Below are 18,803 nucleotides of genomic sequence, written 5' to 3'. Positions count from 1 at the left end.
GAGATTGCAAGGGGTCTTGGCACTTAACTAGGGTCTGTGTTCCTTTGGGGGAACACAAGGCACAGTGGAGTATGCAGTGTCTTTGAAATATGATTTATTTACACATATCGATTTTCACAGCATTCACATCTCAGAGGGAGCCCGTCCTTCACAGCAGCCCAGCATTAGATTCTCCCCCTCCTTCCCCAACCTCTAAATTTCCAAAGGATACATCCCCCCTCCCATGTGATATCCCCTTCCCAACTCTTCTATTTACCCCATGCTTAGGCAGAGTGTCAACAACTGGCCATTGTCCGGTAATTACACCATGGTGGCCCGCTTCTCCAGGCGATTTCCTGCTTTAGCCTGCATTTTAAATCTAACGCCTTGCATCTTTCCTTCAATACTTCAAATACTATCTAAATTCTACCATTTATTCATTTCTAACATTCCCCAACTTTAGCAGTTATGGGTGCCCTTGCACTCCTAAACTCTGTTACCCTAGATCTGCAATATTATATTGCCAAGCTCCCACTGCACCTTTGGTGCCAAAATACTCCTTTCATTTCTATACCACTTCATATTTTAAAGAAACATCGCAAAGTGGTTTATGACACATTGAAACATCAAATAAAACTTGATTTATATTGCTGCCCCATAGCAGGAGAAAGACAGTGTGGTGCAGTGGTTAGAGCAGGCTTCCTCGACCTCGGCCCTCCAGAAGTTTTTGGCCTACAACTCCCATGATCCCTAGCTAGCAGGACCAGTGGTCAGGGATGATGGGAATTGTGGTTTCAAAATATCTGGAGGGCCGAGGTTAAGGAAGCCTGGTTTAGGGTCAGACTAGGACCTGGGAGATCTGGGTTTAATTACTGGACTAACGCTTCAGCCAGCTGGCTGAATATGCCACCTTATTTAAAACACTCCCTATACATATAATATTAGCACACCAGGAGGAAGGTTCTAGGGTAGCCTTCTCCTGGCATGTTAATTTTTCTGTGTGCAGAGGGGCTTGCTTAAGACACACACACACAAACTATGGAACAAAGTATTCAAATACAGTGGTGCCTCGCAAGACGAAAAGAATCTGTTCCGCGAGTCTCTTCGTCTAGCGGTTTTTTCGTCTTGCGAAGCAAGCCCATTGACGGCTTAGCAGATTAGCGCTATTAGTGGTTTAGCGGCTTTTAGCGGCTTAGCGGATAAGCGGCTTAGAAAAAGGGGGGGGAACCGCAGGAACTCGCAAGACATTTTCGTCTTGCGAAGCAAGCCCATAGGAAATTCGTTTTGCGAAGCACCTCCAAAATGGAAAACTCTTTTGTCTAGCGAGTTTTCCGTCTTGCGAGGCATTCGTCTTGCGGGGCACCACTGTATTAAAACTTCCCAACCTGCTCTCACAAATAGCATAGTCCTATCAAATTTGTTTGCTGGTCATGTGTTTCAGCAATAAAGTTTTTTATGTAGACATGCCCTTAAGAGCAGATTTGGTAAATGCAGAGTGGGAAAAAGCATTGCTGCTCCCAGAACTAAGTTCCAGCCCTAGTTCAACAGAGCAATAAAGAAATTCCTGTATCGCCTGCCAATGAATTAAGTTAAAGTCTGTACTGAGCACAGTTAAGAGGCACCAGAAACAAGCAAAAAAAATGGCTGTTAAGTTTTAAGAACGTAACAGAGTTCTCTGCTACCCAGCCAACTGTGCTGCAGTGAATGAGGCAGCCACCCTCCCACCCTGGCTGTTCTTCCCCAAAAGGGTGGGCTTCTTTGTCCTCAGATCCCATCCCTGCAAACAGATCCAGCACTTCTGGCTCTAATGCCAGCTCCACTGCCCAGTTTTGTGAAGCGAGACACTTAATCCCTCCACCACTGTAATAAAGAACCCATCAAATACAGCCTGGCACATTCAAAGCACTGCACAGAGTATTTTATTTGCCTCTGCACTGCCATCTAGTGTACTACTGAAAAGCACTGAAGATTTCAAGAACCAACAATCATTTAAAAAATATATATTTCTGAGCTGTCAGGAGATTAGAAGTTTCTTTTCACTGATTTTCTCTTTGTAAGGAGTTGGGAATCTTCAGCCTTGCAGGTGTCATTGGAGTGTTGGCTCCAGACAATGCTACAAAATACCTAATGTTATGTTCCGTTATTGAAGAAGACCCAGTGGTGATTTGTGCAGCCTGAAAGCTTGAAATCATACACACACACACACACACACACACACACACACTACTTTGCCAGTGTCATAACAGCCATTTCTATGCAGGGTCGGGAAGCAAACCTCCCATCTTGAAAAGTTCCAAGATGGCGGCACGTTCATACGCTGTGGCTCTGAGCTCCCAATACCTCACCTACTCACCCACTCACTTGTATATAGAATCATAGAATTATAGAGCTGGAACAGACCCCAAAGATCACCTGGCCCAACTGCCTGCAATGCAGGAATATGCAGCTGTCCCTTACGGGGATCAAACCTGCAACCTTGGTGTTATCAGAACCACGCTCTAACCAACTGAGCTATCCAGACTCTTTAGCATACACACCATGTTAAAACTAGAGAGTTGGGTATAACCCTTTCAGGACACTGCTACTTAAATTCAGAAAGTCCTATCACTCTTCAGATAAACAGTTCCTCTTCAAATGGTCCCTGCACAAAGCAAAGGCAAAAACAAAACAAAAAAAACCCTCACCCCTGATTTGTCATTCTATATTTCTGATGTTGGTCTGTGTTTGGAGTAGGGAGGAAGAGTTTATGTAAAAGCGGACTAACGTTGAGAAAGAAGGAGGGCTTTACATTTGCGTTTGAGGTCTGTGGATTCACTGATTTTCCTTCAACCTCTAAAATGCTTCAAATGTATTTTATATGTAATTCCTTTACCATATGCTGCATGTGTCTGTGAGACTTGCCCTGCAGCCTACAGCATGGTTCATTTTCTTGAGCTATCTGCTCTATGTAGACTTCTAGTTCTGTCTTTCTGATTGTAGCAGAGTTGTAGACCAGATTGTGTCATGATCTGGGGGCAGGAGGAGGGGGCCGATAACATATGAAGGTGGTTTTGCTTAATGCCAAAGGACTTTAAAAGAAGATACAACACTATGCAGATTAGGTGAATAAACACACTTTTGTGCTAGGTTCTGAACCTCCTAGAAAATCACAGAGCTCTGCTCACCTACCAACATTTTTTTATTTCAAGTGTTAGTAATCTTCTAGTCAGCTTATCCTGCTATATGCCCTTACTTTGCAAAACAATACTATATACTCTAGTACTTTATGAATACATATAAATCCCATCCAAGATTTGTCTCTACTGGTGGAGCACTTTCTCCTCCTACTATTACAGTGGTACCTCGGGTTAAGTACTTAATTCGTTCCGGAGGTCCATCCTTAACCTGAAACTGTTCTTAACCTGAAGCACCACTTTAGTTAGCTAATGGGGCCTCCTGCTGCTGCCACGCTGCCGGAGCATGATTTCTGTTCTTATCCTGAAGCAAAGTTCTTAACCTGAAGCACTATTTCTGGGTTAGCAGAGTCTGTAACCTGAAGCATATGTAACCTGAAGCATATGTAACCCGAGGTACCACTGTACTTTAGACCCAAATTTATCATGCCATATACATCTGCTCAGCAGCGAGTTGTGTGGGGAGAGACCACATTGCCTATGAGAAACTGGACTATGCCTTTGCTAATTGAGAGAGCCCCTTCAGGCATTTGTTCACTGTTAGAAAGTCTGAAATCTTTAGCAAAGAAAATCCATGATTATTCCACAGACTACGTGGAAGGTGCGAGCAATGGTTACCTAAAGGAGATGTGGGGAACTTGCAGCCCTCCAGGTGTTTTCTGGATTCCAGCTTCCATCATCCCCAGTCAACATGGGTAATAGTCAGAGATGATCGGAGCTGGAGTTCAGCAACATATAGAGATTGGACAGTCACCTCTAAGGGATGCTGTAGTATTCGGTTAATCCTATTCCTGTATCACAGGAGGTTACATTAGAGGACCTTTGGGGTCTCCTTGCAATGCTATGCTTCTTTGCTGACATGTTTTTCTTATACAATGGTACCTCAGGTTACAGACGCTTCAGGTTACAGATTCCGCTAACCCAGAAATAGTACCTCAGGTTAAGAACTTTACCTCAGGATGAGAACAGAAATTGTGTGGCGGAGGCGTGGGAGGCCCCATTAGCTAAAGTGGTACCTCAGGTTAAGAACAGTTTTCGGTTAAGAACGGACCTCCAGAACGAATTAAGTTCTTAACCCGAGGTACCACTGTAGTTCCATCCTATATACCAGGTTTGCAGGTGGGATGTGGGGCTAAATATATGAGCACACAGCTTCCTGGGGATGAACTCGTCATTCTTCCCTCTAATAGCATTGATTTCCTATTCATTCTCACTATTGAAGAAAAAGAGGGAACGGTAAATAAGAGAATAAATGCTACTTCTACATTGGCACACAGTGATGAGTGGTCCGATAAAACATGAATGAAAAGCAAAGAGATTCTATTTTTAGAAAAACAGTAGCCAGCATGCCAAAGTGACTGCACTTAACTTAGGAAGTTCAGATTCTCCTTTGCTTTGTCCCACAGTGCACTGCGGCCATCAGCTTGTGACACAAGACCCATAAGCAGCCAGCAAGTCTTTGTTCCTCACTTCCAGGCCAGGAGAGGACATAGATCCATTCTGGAGACAGAATTCCAGGGACTCACTGACTTGGTGAACGGGCAAAGTGTCAACACTCATAGCAGCTTATTAATAATTTGTGTTGTTTTGGTGCTTGTTTTACAGATCTAGAAACTAACGGAAATAAGCTTCCACGTTTTTTAAAAATTGATTTTTTTTCCCCCATACGGAGAAAGGTTTGAAAATGCTAGTTGCATGTCCACACATGCACAAACAGTCCCACTTCACAACATTCAAGTTATTGGCATTACACAAACAGTTGTAGTCCAGCAATACAGACTCCCCAACCCTATTTTAAAGAGAAATTAGTTTCATGACTTGCCTGTCATCAAATATTAGTCATGATAGTTGAATTAAACCTTTCTGTACAGAAGCAATACCCCTCTGAAGATCAAATGCTGGAAATCAACTACAGAGATTTTCCATTGTAGTAAGTGCATCTAAGTTATACTGTATGATAAACAAAGAATGCCCAGAACCTTTGTCCCTTGTTTATGAGCTTCTAAAGACATCTGGCTGGCTTAAACTGCCCTAGAGTCATATTGCAAAAGGGTCAGAAGGCACAGTTTGGTCACCCCTATACTATAAAGCTGATCAAGGCAAATACATGTAAAACAAGGTGAAGACAGCTACATTTTTTTTGTTCATTTTGCCTGGCACAGTTTCAAAATAATTTTTAGCACCCAGGAAGAAAGGGGCATTGGCAAGATAAACCTGTGATTGTATATAATGCTAGAGCCCCCAAATAGCGGGAGAAAGAAAAATTAAAATACTATACCTTTTCTTGGGGAAAATATTAACTTTCATGTCTCAGAAGGAAACTTCTAGTTTTAGAAGAGTCCCGAAAAACTTAATAATGAGTTTTTTGAATGTACAGGGAGAGTCTTTTACAGACAGATATATGTTTTGAAGTCTGGCAGAATTCCCACCCCCCGCAGTACTAACTGTGAAGAAATTCTTAACAAACACTTCTTCGTTCCATAATAAAACAAAGAAAATCTTAAAAGGCTGCAAAAACCCAAGGCAAATTTCTATCTTTCTTTTTTTGCTTTATTGAACCCAGCTGAAAATCTATTTGGATAAGTGGTGCAGAAGCCAATTGTTTCTCTTTTTTAATAAAGTAATTGCCTTCCCAACCTTCTGAACAGTTGTTGCTAGTTACTTGTCATAAATTGTTTGTTCTCTGTGAAGACATCTTAATGGGATTTTTGAGTTGTGATAAATAAATAAAAAATGTTCCGACGAGGACTGAAGTATTTTTTGGCCTGCATAACAGCCAGAGCACTGTTATAGTCATGTTTTGCGAGTATTACCTCAGCGGTTCCCCAAGCTAGATTGTTGTGAAGTAGACGGACAATGAGGCTCAGTCTGTGTCTGATGTAGGGGCTGGCCCAAGACATTTTGGCACCTGAAGAGGACACCAAAATGGCATCCTCCCTCCCCACCAGGGAAGATGGGGTAAGGGAAGATCTACATCAGGAACAAAGGGGGGGACAAAGATCAGCATGGGGATCTGCTGCCTCGCTGGATCGTGGTGCCTGAGGCAGTCGTCTCACTTGTCTCATGGGTGGATCGGCCCTGAGACCAGGGTGGGAAACCATTTTTCTCGGGGGCATTCACACCGGTAGTGGGAAGAACTAGAGGTAAAAGTGTTGGGGACTTAATAATTCAGAATAAAGTCTGTCTTGTTTCAGTCTTCAACATATCGACCTTGGGATTAGAATATACCAGCCCTATGCATGACTACTCTGAAGTAAGCTCCAACAAAGAGGACTTTTTCTTTTTCTTTAGTACAACAGACCAATACACCTACTGTTCTGGAAAGCAAATAAAATTCCTTTCTGATTTAAGTGTCCTGCACACAGACAAGTATTTCAACTTACACTGTTAATTTATTTTATTTTAATTTATTAGATTTATACACCGCCTCTCATCATAAGATCTCAGGGTAGTTCACAGAATAAATAAAAAGGTAAAGGGACCCCTGACCATTAGGTCCAGTCGTGACCGACTCTAGGGTTGCGGCACACATCTCACTTTATTGGCCGAGGGAGCCAGTGTACAGCTTCCGGGTCATGTGGCCAGCATGACTAAGCCACTTCTGGCGAACCAGAGCAGCGCACGGAAATGCCGTTTACCTTCCCGCCGAAGCGGTACCTATTTATTTACTTGCACTGGCATGCTTTCAAACTGCTAGGTTGGAAGCTGGGACCAAGCAATGGGAGCTCACCCCATCGCGGGGATTCGAACCGCCGAGCTTCTGATCAGCAATTCCTAGGCTCTGTGGTTTAACCCACAGCGCCACCCGCGTCCCTAAATACAGGATTAAAAACAAGTAAATAATTAAAAACAAAACAGCAAAACAGGAGTTTTTGGCTTGGCTGGTTAGTATATTTGGGTGTTCCTGGTGCTGTTAAATCTGTGTTTTCTGTATTATTTAAGTTTTGTTTTGAAGTATTAACTCAAGACACCTCAAACCTTGGAAAATCAGCAAATAAAAGCCTTTCATAATACTTCCTTGGTTATATTCAGTACAAAAGGCATCAATGTAAAATATCCTACCACTGGGTGTGGAAGTAATAGAAGCATGATTGAAGACTGATATATAAACATATATTGAAATCAAACATTTTTATACTCAGAAATCATGACGACAATATTAAAATAATAATTGTTTCTATTTAACATTCAGGGAGCCAGATGTTCAAATTCATTTCTTTACCAGCAGGCTTTCCTGCATACATTCTTATAACAGGGAGATGAGAATGTAAGTTGGGTAGTGAATGTGCATGCATAGCAACTGACCACAGGCCACTAGGCAGAGCTGACCCCAAGAGGAACATCTCCTTCTGAAATGAGTGGATGCAACAACCTTTTCTTTACCTGGAGAAGGCTCTGGTGGACAACACTGCAGGGATGCAATGGTGGAGGCAAAAAAGTAACCTCCTTGCCACCAACACTAGAGTAGACTTTAAAACTTTATTTTCCCCATAAACATTCTAAAATACATGTTACGAGTCAGTTCTGGCCTATGAAACCAATAATCAAATTGTCCGATAATCAGTACCACTTGGGAGGCTCTGAAACAGAAATGCTTTATCAACTCGGGAGGAAAAATCACCTGCTTCCAAAAGGGAAACACTAAGATGTTTGCTTCCACTTGTACAAAGGGCAAAGATATTGGACCATAAAACCGTGACATTTTAGGTATCCCACCAAAAATCCATTTTAGATCATTTTTAGATTAGTTCACCATTCCATCTGAAGTTAACTCTAAACAGGAGCGAGATGAAAAATAAACTGTCTTATGCTGCTAAACTAGTTTGACTGGAAATCAACAAATGCTGGCCCCAGATGAAGAAGTAGTTTTAGAGACCTGTGTTTTATACGTATTAAAAAATAGAATTTAATGAACTGTTTCTCAAGACAGCTTCAAACCAATCCATAGTCCTCAAACCATTCTTAATCCCATCTCTAGCCAAGGTGCAAACACCTTTCCAAAAGCCTTCGCTTAAGCTGGAGGTGGTCCTACGTGGGTGATACCAACACGGATGTGCCTCTATAGCTAGTTTTATTGTTTTTCTTTCCCTTGTTGAGCCTGCTTTGCTTGAACCCTGATTGGAGCTCAATTAACTCTGACTGCCTCCGCTGTCAGTTTACTGGTAATCAGTGTTTGACCAATCAGATTAATTTATTTCCAACAGTGATTGTCTGCTATTAACCAAGTCCCTTGCATTTACTACCTGATGCCATTTGAGTTGGGTAGGGGACCTACATTTTCTGCAATTCATTTACTTGGCCCCTGCTTAATTACCTGTGTTTTGAGCCATAAAGATTACCTGAAACCTGCCTCATTGATTAATAGACATGGCACCAATGCGGCCACATTGCCCCAAACAATTCAGTGCATCTTTCATGACTGCAGATTTACCCATAAAAAAGGAAACATTTTGTAGTGGGATATATATATATATATATATATATATATATATATATATATATATGAATGAGACAATACTTTAATCAAATAACCAGATGGTGAACATCCTCACAGCATGAATAAAAAGCTGTCACGTTAAGTGATCTACGTCACAGGGGCCTTCTATTACTACTACTTTTGATCCACAGGCTCCTGCAACAGTAAAAAGCATGTTTGAAGTCAGAGTTTCTTTTGCTGTGGGAAAATAAGAGGTCTGAATTATTTAGCATACAAGACTGAAAGGGGAGCAGTGCAAAAGGCCAGCAAATGAGATCAATTACAATATTAAGCTGCAACACAAGCTGTCAAGGATCCCTCGTCCCTGGGGGCATGAATAAATCCGGTGGTCTCTTAGTTCATCAGGAATAAAGCTGCCTATGGTGTTGCTCTCCCGTTCTCACACCTAAATGCAGTGCTAGAAATAATCAAAAAGCGCAGGCAGTCATATTATAAAAAAGATGTATGTCTCCCCCACAGTTTGAACACTTAATTCTGATCAAATGGTATTTCCTAAAAATGAGGGGCTTCAACAACATGGCCTTTCTGGACAAAGCCCCCTCTATGTATTCTAAGTCACTCTTGTATGAATGAAATTGGCATTCCCCTTTCTGTTGTAGGATTCAATTTTCAGAGAGAAACAATAGAGGAGGAATTCAACATCTCGCTCTTCTGATTGTTCCAAGAGGGCAAGCGTTTTTGACTTGCCAGGCAGCATGACCTCCCCCCCCCCCCATGAACTATGGAGGGGATGTCCTCCTGATCCCCTCCACAGCCAATTTTAGGAGTCCGGGGGTGGGGGAGAAAGAAGTGAAGAGCCCTGTTGCACAAGCAGCAATATTTGCACAAAGCTTCCGTTGACAGAATTCTACATTTGAATCTCCAGCTATGGAAATTATCATCATCATCGTCATCATTAACCAGCCCTTCACCCTAAGGTCCCAGAGAAGGTCACAACATCAAAACACAATATTGAAAACAGTTTAAAACACCTTAAAATCACAGATTGTGAGGTTTTATACACAGAATGTAATTGTTCCAACCAAATCAAACTTTACTGGCATGTCTTGCATCAAACACCTGCTTACATCCAAGCTGCTTGAATGCTCTGGGACTCTGGTTTGTTTGTTTTAAGCCTGACTAATTGTATGCAAAATTGTATGCAGAAATATACATGTGTTGTACATTTAAAAGGAGTGTACACCATGTGGTACTATATTTCTGCAGCAGAATGTATAAATATCTGTTTAAGAAATCTGGTGTGTATATGCATCTAATATGGATAAATGTGCATATGATGTTATACTGATAATAATACGTGCCTAATAAAGTGTATAAAATGCAGAATTCAAGCACACTTTCAATGAAATTAGTAAAATAAAATATGCTTCTGACCAAGATCAAGGAGTGAGATGAGCAGGCTGGATCCATCAGCCCAGGAGCACTGTAGACAGATCAGTGTCAAGGACACTGTCCTGAGCAACAGTCTAGGCTCCGACTCAAGAGGGACCAGTCCAATCCATCCATCGAACATCAATGAAGGGCAATCCAGTAGCAAAGTCTGAGAAAGTATGGCCAGCCCTGAGCTCTTGAGCCTAGTGCCTCTGTGAGTTTTATGAATTGGCATGCTGCTCTTAAAAAAAACCCGAAAACTTAATTGTGTTTGTTGCTTGTAATCACCGTAATTTGAATATATTTTCATGCGAGTAAAAACAACAGCTCTAAAGGAAAACAAATCAAAGCATAGATGATGCTTGCATGCATTATAACAGGGCACCCTCAAATAAGAGACATTCCTTCCTGTATGAGACAGAAAGGGTAACGCCTTTTAAGACGGTGCTTTCCATCTATGCCAGGGTTTTTCTGGATGGTTGGCAACAGTGAGAACGGTATGCCTTGCCCAGGGTTTATCGCACGATGGGGGCTCTGTGTCCCTCTAGATTTTGCTGGACTACTGCTCCCATCATCCCCTGACCACTGAGTCATGCTGGCTATAGTTAAGGGGACTTGGATTCCAACAACATATGGATGGTCACAGGTTCGCTGCCCATGCTTTAGTGGGTTTTTGCTGATCCTTTAACCTTACAGCCAGTTGCAAATGTAGACTGGTATAGCTAAGCATCGGAAAAGATGTCAGCATGAGGAAAAAGTGTAGGTTTTATCACCTAAATTTCACCTTGAAGTGTTTAACTTTTCAAAACAATAAAAGTACAGATGGAGCTGATCTTTTTGTACAGCACAGCATAAGGCCAGTGCTCTGGGAAGAAGAAAGGATAACTTGCACTCAATACAGATCAATATTCAACTGAACAATAAAAAGGGGGGAAACTGTAAAGGGGGGGAGAGTGTGACATTTTACAGCATCAAATAAGTTAGCTGTAGAACAGTGGATATCGGTGGAAGAGTGATGTTGTAACCCACTACTCAAACTAGAAAGGTCACAGAATAGCTGTAGAGAATATTCAAGGGGAACCTTGATTAATTATACTAATTAGGCATACTGAAAATCCTAATTTAATATAAATATAAATAAATCGAGCCATAAAGCACTCTCTTTTTCAATTTTGAACTACTTTGCTTAGGGAATGTGAAAGCCCTATTGTTTCTAAATTGCGATTAAAAGCCTCAGAGGAATGAGGGAACTGATAAACCCTTGGACAGAGAGGAAAAAGTGGAATATCCTTGTGGAAGGTTTCCCAATCACAAATACTAAACATTAGCTGCTTTAGTTTTTCTGGAATTCTTAAGAGTGGCTGCTGACAATGCTATTCATTTGATCTGTGCCCTAATTCAGCACTGTTTTTAAAATAATAAAAACACAATATGAAGAGATTCCCACACAGCCCCAGGGGGGGAAATTTGGAAATGTAAGAAACGTACAAACAGTAACACCTTGACATGCACAAAAAGCTGTAATCCCCCACACACATATTCAGTGGGGCTCACTTGAGGGTAGGCACACATGTGTAAGACTTGCAGGAAGGAACACTGGTGCAGCCAAACCCTGGGAATGACTGATGGACCACATCATAATTACCCTTTCATGTCTGGTAGATTTTCTTGTGAATCATCCAATATTGTTCATAGACAGACGAAGGAATACAGCTTAGGGAGTCATTCATCTGACAGATTTACGGGACATTCTCCTCTCTGGTGTGTAAGTGGAAAGCCAGACCTGTTTTCTGCTTCTCTGTTCATTTTAAGTTAAACTGTTATAATTCTCATTCACAAAGGAATAATAGCTTCTCATGCTTTGCTTAAAATGCATCCGCGCAAGGGAGCGGGTGAAGGAAGCAGCACAGCTACCAATATCATAGCACAGGGCGGCTCCATTATCACCCTCAATGCACACCACTTTGCACTAGCCTATGTACAAGAGATTTTCATTGATTTGTCACTGAATACTCCCAGGAGCCCAATGAACGCACATATATTGTAACCATATGTTTCAGGCTTGCCCTTGGTTGGATAGCAAGTGACATTTTTCCTGTGCAAGCTTTGGAATACAGACACACACACACACACACACACACACACACACACACACACACTGTAGATGTCTCAAAGCCATAAATTGATTTAAAGTAATTGACTGAGATGGTCTCTGTCATTAAGGAAAGGTGTGCTCTGCATATGTAGTCAGCCATAAACTAATGACATGTAAACACCTTTTTTTTTTTAAAACACTGCAATGGTAATATGCTATGAAATAGTGACTCTGTTATTATGACAAAGGAACAGAAGCAATGCATGTAAAGTAATTCTCTTTGAAACCATTTTACTTTGCTAATTAATTCCCACATCTTTGATCCTGCACTTTCTAAATCCAGAAAAAGGCAGAGATTTGCAGATCATGGGCAAGTATCTGAATTTATTCTGTTACAGTCTGAAAAGCTGATCTCTTTTTCCTGTTGCATCAAATGTCATATCAAAAACTTGGATAAGCAGAGCAAAGCCACTGGAATTTCTTAACTCACTGAAATACATTAACGTTTCTCTTTACCCTTTATAGTTTTTTTGATGCAAACAGTATCAAGTTTCTTTTCCTAAGACTGTACCAATTCAGATGGGAGGCGAGGCTGGTGTTTACTGCTCACCAAGGTAGTAAATTTGTATGTGGACTGTACTTTAGACTGCAAATTAGACCTCTTCTCCAAAGCATTCATTTTCTGTATATATGTATGTTTTTCTGAGGAAGCATTTCAGACTTTGAGCTTCCATCTGCAGTCTGAAGTGATAAAGCAACCTGATTTCACTGTCCAAATAGAAATGGTTATCCAAATCTTTCACTAGTCCAATGTGGCATCTGTGGCTGCAAGATCATGCTAGTGTACATCACTCTCTCCCAGAAAATAAATATAGATGCATAAGAGCTAGCTCTGAGGGCCTTCTAGCATTACCCTCACTGCAAGAAGTGAGGTTATAGGGAACCTGGCAGAGGGCCTCCTTGGTAGTGCTACCCACCCTGTAGAATGCCCTCCCATCAGATGTCAAGGAGATAAATAACTATACAACCTTTAGAAGACATCTGAAGGCAGCCCTGGATCAGGTAGTTTTTTAATGTGCAATGTTTTATTATGTTTTTATATATGCTGGAACCCACCCAGAGTAGCTGGGGCAACCCAGTAAGATGAGCAGGGTACAAATATTTGATGTTGTTGTTGTTGTTGTTGTTGTAATGCTGCCTTATACCGAGTTAAACCATTAGTTATCTAGCTCAGTATTGACTGGCAGCAATACCCAACATCTTGTGAATGCAAAGCATATGTTCTGCCAATGAGCTATGACCCTTCCCTAGATATACCCCCCAAAATGTTCATGTTGCCATAGACAAAACAAAATGTAATATGGCATGCCTGCTGGTGGTGAGGCAAAACACTAGCAGATTCAACATAAACCAAGCACAAACTTGTACATGCCACAATCGACTGGGGTCCTCAGCATTTAGTATATTACTGAACACCTTGCCTAGAGCAAGTGACCCAGATTCTAAATTGTACATCCTCTCTAGGCAGGATAGAAAATGATTCTGTTCAAGATAGGACATTTAATTCTATGCAAGGACTTTAAAATAAATAAGTAATAACACTCTCAATGTAAGATGGAAAAAGGTGACTTTTTTTTTTTACCTCCATCTCCTCCAGCTGAGAATCTGTTTTGGAACGAAAGAAGACGCTGTCAAAGGAGATCACTGATGCTCACACAAAAGTTTGCCAGTGTGCACAGGAATTGCTATCCTGCAGAGTCAAAATTGCATTGTTCTGGAAAATATAGGGCAGCAATATTAAAGCAGCTCACCTGGAAACAGCATATCTGGATGTAGCCTGGATACTAGCTAGAGAGTACTTCAACCTTCCTCTAAGAGGGTCACATGAACCATTTTAGGTGGTGATAAGTGCACTGATCAAATGCCATTTAGAGATTTCTCCGCTCCCACCTCCCGGCACACTGTGATATGGTGGCAACTTATCATTTCACGATCGCGTTTTACCATGCCACCCACCCAACCCATATTCCAGATACTTCTTTTGGCAATGCAAGTCAAAGCCTGCTGTGTTGTTGTTTTTTAATTTAAAAAAAAAACCACACAGGCAGAGAGAAAGCTCTCTGCAGTTAGCCATAATAGTTCTCATCACCTAAAAAGAGCTAGATAGCTAAGATCTGAGAAATGCATTTCAAAACAAGCATACCAAGGGCCTATTTGTTTATTAGACTAGAGGCTGTCCCCCACCCACCTGCTCTGCTTGCCAGCCCTGCCATCGCTCCTTCGCTTACACCTCTGTTAACACATTTTATGTTCCAAGCCTCACAGTTCACCACAACACCCACCTTATTTTAAAGGGAGGAGGAGGATGGAGCATAGTTTGCCTGAGAGTGTAATGGCGGCCTAGTGTCAAGGCTCTGCTTACCCACAGGACAACTAAAAGATAAATGGCCCCAAACTATCTTTTTTCACCACAACAATTGCTAAGAGAGCACATTTCTGGAACTCTGCTAAAATCCCTAGGTTTCTGAGTTTTCTGACAGTGAATTTCCAACCCAGCCAAGGCGGCAGGCAGAGGCCTCCTGAGTATCCAACAAAGAGTTGCATACAATACTCGGGAATAATTTACCATTGGTTTGATCCTTTATTGGACAGAGTCACTAAGAAACCTTGAATGGTTCATTATTAAGGTAGCAAATAATATAGAACAAAACAGTAAAGAATCTGCATTGTTTTACATGGGATTTGGTGGGTGAAACAAGTGGCGAAGAGAGTATGGGAATAGTGTTCCTTCTCTCAAGACAGTGGTTCCCAGAAGTATTCCAAGGTAAAATGACACATTTATCTTTGTTTAGGGCTCACCCACCCACATCTGGCACCACTTTTGGTGCCTCACTGCCCCTGTACTACTTCCTGCCAACCTAGCAGTTCGAAAGAACGCCAGTGCAAGTAGATAAAATAGGTACTGCTGGGGCAGGAAGGTAAATGGCGTTTCTGCACGCTCTGGTTTCCGCCACTGTGTCCTGTAGCGGTTTAGTCATGCTGGCCACATGCCCCTGAAAGCTGTCTGCAGACAAACGCCAGCTCCCTTGGCCTGAAAGTGGTGATGAGCGCCACACCCCATAGTCGCCTTTGACTGGACTTAACCATCCAGGGGTCCTTTACCTTTTTTTACTTTACTGCTTCTTAAGCTTGCAACTCCCAGTGGCACTAATGCACACCCAATTGCATACGTACATGCATGCTCGAGGTTGATCCTGTGGAAGATGGATTTGAGGATTAAATTTGTAGATTTAGCTCTAAACCTCCTACCCCACATTGTGTGGGAGAGATACAAAAGTAATCTGACTGCGAAGCCTTTTTAGCAGAGTAAAGCGATTACAAGTTTTGCAGCTTATTAAAGGTAAGGAATTAGGCAATTGCAACCTTCTACCCCTTTCATTTGTGGCCCACTGACCTCCCCCCTCTTCACCCCCAGTGCAGAGAACGAACTACACGTTTTTAGTGAAATAAATAAAGGGGGGGAGGGGAGTTTGCTTACATTTTGAGGCAGGAAGCAAATATAGCAAGGTAGTGTGCATAAAAATACTTCTAAGTTACAGTAAAATAAAAGTTGGTAGTCTTGGCTAACATGGCTGAAGACGATGGTGAAGAGTGCCTTCCTCACAGGCAGAAGGACTTAAAAAGTTTTGCTGCCTTTGTTACACAGTTCTTGACTAGAGGTGGCAAAGGAAGTGACCTCACAGAGTCCTCTCTAGGAAGTTCAAGAATTCTCTGTGTACTAGTCATGCGTTTAGCTAAGCAAAACATGTGTTTGTGATTTTGGCTGCAAACCTCACAGATCTAAGTATCAGAATGTATCTGTAGTGGGACCTGTGCTTTTAAAGTTCTTCCTAAACAATCTGGAAATAGGGGTGAGCAGTGACTTTGCCAAATATGTTGATGACGTCAAATTGCTGAAGGTGGTAAAAATGTAAGGGGTTTGTGAGGAGCTATAAAAGGAGCTTACCCTAAAACTAGTGAGGTTGCCATATTTCAAAAGGTAAGATTCCTGACACCCACAAAGAGTGAGCTTTTTGTGCTTTTTTTTCAGGAAACCGCCAAAATTGTTGAGCTTTTTTGGTGGAACAAACCCAAATTCTTTGGGAGGAAAACCCAAAATAGTGATGTTAATCTTTTGGAGCTGTTTCCGCCGCATTGACATACATCCAGGTTTCCCCGAAAACCAGGACATGTCAGGAATTTTCCTGACGTATGGAAAGCCTAAAACTGGAAAATGCAATTTAATGATATAAAGAAGTGTAAAGTGAGGCACTTGCAGCAAAAATATTAATGACATATGTGCCAATGGGATTTGAAATGGCAGGAATCTGGTGGATGTTGGCGTAGTGTTTGGTAGCTGAAAAAAGAATGAATCCCATGTTAGAGATAATTAGGAGAGGGATTGAAAATAAAACTGCCAGAACCACCATTCTGTTATACAAATAAATGGTGCAGCCACACTTGGATACTGTGTACAGATTCTGGTTGCTGCACCTCCAAAAAGAATACTACTGAGCTGCAAATGGTGCAGAAATAAAGGCAACTGAAATGATAAAGGGGTTGCAACTCCCCTATGGGGAAAGGTTGCAATATTTGGGACTTTTCAGTTCAGGGGGTGGGGGAAATCAATTTCTTGTTTCTTTTCCCTTTGATTTCATTGTTAAAGATTCTCTCTATGCAATGTAGAGAACATGAGAAGGAATAATTAAAATGAATGTGCCCCTGTGTGTCTGCAGAGTTGCCTTCCTTGACAATGGACACCTTCCAGGCAGACCTGAGTCCTCCCACTACCTCTCATTTTGGCAATTAACATGGATTTTAGGCACCCGGATGACAAGTTTACAGGATATGTTTAGCATACAATTTTAAAGAAAACGAGGCTCCTGCAAGAAAGCAAATCACAGCTGAGAAACATTTCATTGCTCAGCTTTTCCTCTGCTTCCAAATTTAAGATTTCTATTTCACTTCCCATTATATAGCATCCAGTATTGCTGAATACAAAACAAAAGGGATAGGAACACATACATACACCAAAAGAAAAAAAAGGGGGGGGGGAGCTTGCATATAGCAATCTTGAAGGCCAACATCTGACCACCACTTATCAAAGCATCAACCCAATGGGGCTTAATGATAGCAATACAGAAATATTACAGAGAGCAGAGGCCAATTGCTTCACTTTCATTCTGGAACAATTTGCAAATATTAGACATTGCATTTCACTTGCACTTGAAGCTTTCACATCTTCAATAAATAAAGAACATCGCAGCTAAGAAATCCCCCCTGCCTTTTTCCCCTTTTGTAAAACACTGTAATTTCGACGTAAGGAAAAGAATTGTGTGGCCATTTGGAAGCGGGCCATTGTATAAAGCTGTTAGCTTTCCCTGCAGCCCATCAAATTGCATGCTGCCCTAGAAAAAGTGTTTAACATTGAGCCAGTCCCGTATTATCTCCTGCTTTCAAAGGCAGATGCTGAACTGGAATCATTTGTCAAACATTAAGAGACTCAGTTAAACTATCAGACGTCAAGGGCTTCCTTACAATGTCAGCACAATATGTTCCTTTTTTTAAACACACACAGTCTTTGCAATAAAGTTAAGGTGTTCATTGTGTATGCACTGGAGTGTCATGACCCATCTACGACATTTGTAAAAAGATTTGTTTGCATTTGAAAGCGGTGGGGGGAGGGAGGGCTGGCCATAAGGAATAATTGCTCTTCAGAGAGAACAGCCCACTGAACTTCAGAAGGGCAGCACCTGATATCCTTCAGCTTGGCCGATTTTTCTGTCTTACATGCATACCAACATCTTGCGGGATTCCTAGAACAGGTGGTTCATCATGGGCTCTGGGAATTAAACTGTTCGGTGGGAGGCAGATGTCTTAATGAAACACAACTGAGTATAATGCAAAAGACCTCAGAGGTGCATCCCCTTGGGCCAATGTTGGATGCATATGGCCAACATTTTGACCTAGTAATATGGTGCAAACAGGGCCCCAAGAACATTAGAGCCCTTCTGGGTCACACCAAAGGCTGATCTAAGTCCAGCATGCTGTTCTTATAGTGGTAAGCCACATGCCTATGGGAAGCTCACAAGCAGGACCTGAAAATGCAACACTGCTCTCCTCACTTGTGATACTCAGCAGCTGGTATCCTGACGCATACTGCTCCCAACAGTGGAGGTAGCAGATTTTCATTAAATGCACAACATGGTTCTGTTGCTGAAGGTAAGAAGGTCTGACTCTGTAAAGCTTTCTGGGTGGGAATCACATGACAGTTCTCTGAAGTTGAAAGCATAGACTTGGATCCAAAAGTGTTTTGCATGAGCAGAAAGGCTGTTCCTCTAGTGCAGGCAACCATATCACATTCTTCCAGGTTCCCCATCTCGTCCTCAGCAGTGGCTTTTGGAGGACACAGGAGACTGTAGTCATGGGGAGGAATTGAGTGAACTCCACCACAAGTAGATAGATATAGATAGAGATAGAGATAGAGATAGAGATAGAGATAGAGATAGAGATAGAGATAGAGATAGAGATAGAGATAGAGATAGAGATAGAGATAGAGATAGAGATAGAGATAGAGATAGAGACAGAGATATAGATATAGATATAGATGATATAGATATGGTCATCCAGTTCTGTAGGTTTTTGTCTA

The 18,803-nt window shown here is 41.7% G+C and overlaps 1 long non-coding RNA gene across 2 annotated transcripts in view; it reads right to left on the bottom strand.

The window, feature by feature from the left end:
* LOC309339379 overlaps nucleotides 1-15,821 on the bottom strand; it is a 64,472-nt gene extending 48,651 nt beyond the window's left edge. Inside the window, exons 1-3 of one of the 2 annotated variants that reach the window (XR_014155266.1) lie at nucleotides 15,654-15,821; nucleotides 15,278-15,369; nucleotides 13,758-13,889 (exon numbers count right to left, since the gene is read on the bottom strand). This is a non-coding gene — a long non-coding RNA (uncharacterized lncRNA). The remainder of the gene's footprint in view (nucleotides 1-13,757; nucleotides 13,890-15,277; nucleotides 15,370-15,653) is intronic. The other variant, XR_014155267.1, reaches the window with a different exon arrangement.
* Nucleotides 15,822-18,803: the final 2,982 nt, after the last annotated feature.

Source organism: Podarcis erhardii (genome assembly GCF_964252035.2).
Source record: "Podarcis erhardii genome assembly, chromosome: 3".
NCBI lineage: Eukaryota > Metazoa > Chordata > Lepidosauria > Squamata > Lacertidae > Podarcis > Podarcis erhardii.
This window is presented reverse-complemented; position numbering and strand designations above follow the sequence as displayed.